This window comes from Camelus bactrianus, chromosome 30 (assembly GCF_048773025.1).
Source record: "Camelus bactrianus isolate YW-2024 breed Bactrian camel chromosome 30, ASM4877302v1, whole genome shotgun sequence".
NCBI lineage: Eukaryota > Metazoa > Chordata > Mammalia > Artiodactyla > Camelidae > Camelus > Camelus bactrianus.
This window is the reverse complement of record NC_133568.1, coordinates 17,961,946-17,967,945: the sequence shown is the minus strand read 5'-3', so window position 1 is coordinate 17,967,945 and position 6,000 is coordinate 17,961,946.

The following is a 6,000-nucleotide window of genomic DNA, read 5'->3' as shown; positions in this document are numbered from 1 at the left end:
TGGAAGAGAGATTTTCTATCTCTCATGGAACATGAGGAAGGAACTGCCATCATAGCACTTGGAGAGAAGCCTGAGGACAAAGTCAATGCAAGGTAGAGCCACGGACATTTCCAAGATGCTGAGCAGAGCCCATTGTCCTACCTACCTCTAACTTACCATTCTGTCCAATAACAGGTATCCCTATTGTTTTAGCCACTTGAATTAAGTGTTTTGGTTCTTGTGGTCTAAAGCATCTCATTGATTAAAATAATATATATAATAATTTTTTAACTGTGTAAGATTAAATCTGAAATCTCCAAGGAGGTTGTATTCCTACTACCTTGCCTCCAGAATAATGGAGTACTCAATTATGTTTGATGAGTGAATACCAGTGAACACATGCATGCATGAGTGATAGCCAAACATTCAAGGAGCAAGCAGACAATATCATTTCCATTACTCTTATAAATACAATTGATTCAAAGTCACTATGAGGTTCCAAAAATAGTCAATCCACTAATGCAAGCAAAGAACTGACACATAGCCTTAGTTTTAACACCATTTTTGCTGCAACGATGTGAAATCCTTTCTAGTTAGCGTAAGCAAGAATGAGGATTATTTTATGTAATTCTAAGGCTACTGAAGTGTCCCATGGACCATAGATTTTACCCCGACTCTTAATTAATAAGAATATGTGCGTTTGGTGAGAGGAGTGTTTGAAAGTTCCCATTTCTTTATATAATAGCCAATATTTGATATTATCATACTTTTAAATTTTTACTTGTCTGATGACTAGGAAATGATATCTCGTTATTTAAATTTCAGTTTCTTTGATTTAATTCATATTACTAGGGTTAAACATCTTAACAATTATTTCTTGACAATTCAGATTTCCTCTTGGGAAAATGGCCTATTTTAATCTTTTTTCTTTTTTTAAGTTGGGTTGTATGTCTTTTTCTTAATTGATTTCAAGGAGTTCTGTTTGTGCTCTGGAACTGATCCCTTGCCAGAATTTATGCACAGGAATTATATTCTTCCCTTATGTGATATTTCCTTCCACTTTGTTTGGTGTGTCTTTTTTTTTAAAACGAGTTTTTTGTGACTTTACAGTGGGTGAGTTTATCAGTCTTTCTTTTTTATGAGTTGAGCTTTTGTGTTTGTTTGAAAAAAATATTTTCCTACACCAAAGTCATAAATATATTTACTTATATTTTCTTCTAAAAGATTTATAATTTTGCTTTTTTACATACAGGTTTTTGCATTCATCTGGAATTTAATTTTATATAAGATAGAACGTTAACAATCCACTTTATTTTGTTGTTTCAAATGAATTCCTCATTTTCCCAGCATCGTTTACTGAATAGCCCAGTGCGTTTCCAAAGCTTTGTGATACAAAATATCAATGTTTCCAAATACGTGTTTGTGTGGGCTTTATTTCTGATCCATTAGACTTATTTTGCCCTGTGCCAATACCACCCTGTGTTCATTATAAAATTAGAATAACTAGATAGTGGAGTTGATAGAACAACCTTTCTAGAAGTTAAAAATCCTCCTTCCTTGGTCTTGTTTTTCACAGTGCTCTTGGCTGGGTTTGGCCTGGTGGTCTTTCATGTGAATTATAGGATCAGCTAGTCAAGTTTTATTTTCCTCATTCACTGGGCTTGCTTTTAATTTATGAATGAATGGAGACAGAATTGAGATTGTTACCATTTAAATCTTCTCAAACAGGAACATAGTATTTCTATACATTTAGGTCTTCCATTACGTCTTTAAATAATGTCTTTCTTAAAGCCTTCGCACATTTAAAAATTAGACTTATTATATGACAACTTACACTTTTTGTTCTTATTACAAGTGGCAGTTTTTCTTATTTTCTGATTATTACTGGGTGAACAGGGAGGCAACTCTCATATTTCTTCTAATGGGTTGTTTCTGAATGCTCTCGAATTTTCTGTGAAGAAAGTGATATAAAAATATAATGTACAAATAGGAACAATTTTGACCCTTTCATTCCAGTTCTTTTTTTTCCCCCCTATTTTCTTGGGCTATTGCATTAGTAAGACCATAAATACAATAATATATAATATTAAATAACAAAGGTGATAATAAGAATCTTTTTCTTATTTCTAGCTTTGATAAAAATGGCTTCTAAAATTTTACCATTAAGAATAGTGTTTGCTGTAGGTTTGTTTTTTTTTTTTTTTAATTGAAGTATAGTTGAGTTACAATGTTGTCTTAGTTTCTGGTGTACAGATTAGTGATTCAGTTATACATACTCTTTTTCATATTTTTATTATAGGTTATTACAAGCTATTGAGTATAGTTCCCTGTGCTTGCTGTAGGTTTTTGACAGATCAGTTTTTATCAGGTTACATAATTATTTTTTATTCTTAAATTGCTAAAACCTCTTGCCATTAATGCAGATTATTTTATGGAATTCTTTTCTGCATCTACTGAATTATTGTCATTGCTTAATGTGGTGTATTACAATAGTAAATTTCCTAATATTGAAGCATTCCTAAATTCTGGTGTGATAAAGATGAATTAATAAATGTTTTATGCCAGTGCTTTAAAGCTCATAGAAAACTTCATTCAGCATAACAACTTTGGCAAAAACCACTTTGATTTAGTGGACAGGTTAAAGTAACATTGCTTTTCATGAAATATTAATGTATATATTGGTCAGCACTGTCAGAAATTTTTAATGGAGTTTTATTTATTTTGATGACATACCATAACTATAACAAGTGGAAGTTCAATATTTCAACAACTAAGCCAACTAATCTATAATTATCAGCCTATTTTTCTCCTGATTAATTAATAAGCTAAAATCTCTAAAAATGTTTCCTTTCTGAAGTAGATTTAATGTGCTGCTGTGATTTTGCTTAGCAAACCTTTCTGTCTTAAATTATATAGTGGTAAGTTTCAGCCCAACTCCAATTTGAGTCAAATATCCCATGATCCAAGTTATTAGAGTTTGACAGAATACAGCTTTATTGTCTGCTTGCTGTTTAGAGGAGAGGAGTGGAAGAAACCCCTAATTCTGAACTAAATTGCTTAGAGCATTTATTTGGTGGGAGATTTGTATTGTTGGAGGTTTATTCTTGACAAATCGTTCTCTTTCCAGTGTCATCTTGCCATGGGTGCCACAGCTTTGAGATAATTAGATAGAAAAATCCTTTATTTATTGAGCTAGCCAGTAGCTGACAAATTTTTATTGTCTCGTATGTCACTGAGATTTCTTTAAGATGCCATATTGAATATGCTCCAGCATTCCAATGTGTACGAAAGATTTCCCCTCTAGAGCATGGACAAAAACCTTCTAAGAGCTCTGGGTCAATTCTTCTTTAATATGTAGTGGAGTGTGGATTGTTCCCTGACTCTGGGCATGTCCCTGGGCATGTCCCTTTCTTTAGGTCTAGCTTAGATTGCCAGTTTAAATGTTTTGCTTAACCTCCCTGTGATGGTCCTTTGTCATTTTGCATTGGGAAATCAACATCTACAAATATTTATTCTGTGGTTAAAAATGGTGCAAGACATCAGGGTTCAGATAAGAACATTTTTCTCCCCTCTCCAAACATTTCTTTCCCTCTTCTTTTGCTTTCTGTTCTCCTGCCTATTTTTAATTCGTTTCCCCCTCACCCTTAACTGTACCTTGAATTTGTCAAAGGAATGAAAGATAATGTTTTGTCCTAATGAACGTTTAAAGGCATATTATGACTAACCTTTCCATATATGAAGAAAAGTTAAGCAGTTCTGTTTTATAGTGAGTGACACATCCTCTTTCAAGTGTCAGGCCTAATTTTACATTGACCAACATGTAATTTATGTTTTACATTTTCCCAAATCTTACATTTTGGTAAAATTCCAAATTAAAATATATATTATTAAAGGTTGGAATGGGGTCAGTCTTCCTAAACATTGCAGGACTAAAAAGAGTATCTTCATATACACTGACTGCATAAGAGAAATATTATCTGACAACTTATGGATACCTCACCCACACATGACATATTAACACATAGACTACTGATGTCAGTCCATACTGTGCCAAATATAGCATCATTCCCCCTTCTCCCTCCTAAATTGCATCCAAAGCAATTCTTACCTATATTTTATTCCTTGACTAAAAGGTAAACATGCAGAAATTAAACTAAAAATTTAATTATTATCAGCAAATTCTTTAGCACTGACTACTATAGCATATGTAGTACAATTAAAATAAACCCAATTAATCATATTAGCTCTGCTATTTCCAAATCTGTGGCATGACCCTGAGGCTATTTGTAAACTATCTGCTAACTTAACCTAAAAGACATCAGGCAGTTTGTATTAACATGAAATCACCCAGGACTTCAGTATTGACTGTCCAAACCTGACTGCACCTGGGTGTGTTTTCTTACCTTAAGGAGAAAATAGGAGATGGGAAAAGCAGATGGACTGTGTGTTCTGATGAATGCAACTGTAATGTGACTGATTTAATGGGGCTGGTTAGGCTTCTCTTTGCTGTCAGTGTAGAAGAGTGAAAAGATGTTAACAGAAAAGCACACATATATTGGGAGCTTACTGGGTTCTAGGCCTGAATTCCTTCTAAAATGGGAAATCTAACATGGCATAGATGCTGTTATTAATCTCCCTTATCTAGATGAGGAAACCAGGCTTTAAAGAAGTGAAACACCTGGCTTCAGACCACATGCTGGGAAAACCAGGAGTAACCTCCCAGCCAGTTGACTCCAAAGCCTTTGTGCTTCATCACTGATTTATAATTGGTGAAAACTTGGAGAAGAGCTTTTAATACATCAATGTGTTATTTTAGGGAAGGTAGTTGTGTAGTTTGAGAATGAGGACTGTTTCTTATACATGAAACAGCTGGAGCAAAGTAAATGAAAACATTGGGTTAATTTCCTCTTAAATGAGTGAATGCATGTTTACTACCCAGAATAGTGCCTGATACATAGTAGCACTCAATGCATGTGAGCTGTGGTACAGTCAGGACTGCAGGTAACAAAACCTGGAATCAATGAGTTAAAAGAGAATCTTATCTCAGAAGATAGAAGTCGGGAGATAGGCAGACCTGGCCTGCCAGAGGGGCTCAAGTTAAAGATGGGGCTCCTCTGGCTTCCTGGGTCATCATTCTTAGTAGTCACTGCTGCTCTCCACTCACTGCATGCACCTTGCTGGCAGGAAAAGGACAAAAAGGGAAAAGGAAAACCTTCATCTAGCGAGGTTTTTACCTTTTTATTTGGTGACTCCCTCTAGTGTTTCCACCTACCTCTCATTGATGCCCAGCAGGCTGGAGAAAAATACAATGCCTCAAGTGCTTTTACTGTGTCAACTTCTCTGCCCCCTTTCTCTTCTGTCTGTTGCCCCAGCTCCCATCTCACTCCAGGCACTAATCATTCTCACCTGGACGTCCTCCCCAGCAAGAACCTGCTCCTTGTTTTCCCTCCTTTAAGACTATGAAATTCAATTCCTATTTACTTAAGGCAATATCCAAACTCCTTATGTTAATATTCATGGCCCTCTGGAGTTCTACTCCTTCCCGGCCATCCACATTTTTCCTCCCACTGCTCCCCTGCATAAATCATGGGCTCCAGTCAAATTCAGCTTCTCATTGTTCCATAGAAGAAATTGTGCTCCCCTGTCACCATGTTCAGTTCAACTGAACTTTCTTGATATCCCAAACTTCTGTTCATTAAAAGAGAACATTAGGAAAGTTAAGCATCTCACAGAATGGTACCAAATATTATTTGCAAGACAAAAAAAAAAACTTCCAATCAAGGGCTGGTATCCAAAATAAAGAACTATCAATTACTAAGAAAAAGTAAGACAGCTATGGATTGCTGGTTCCCAGTTTGAAATTCCCTAACAGGTTGGTGGAGCTCAGTGGACTGGGAGCATTAGTATTCATGATTACGTCTTGTTTCTGGAAAGATTTGTTTCTGCAAAGTCTACCTAATGAAAAGTAGCTACTGAACAATTGGTTTTACGTCAAAAAGAATGCCTTTCTTCTAATACAGG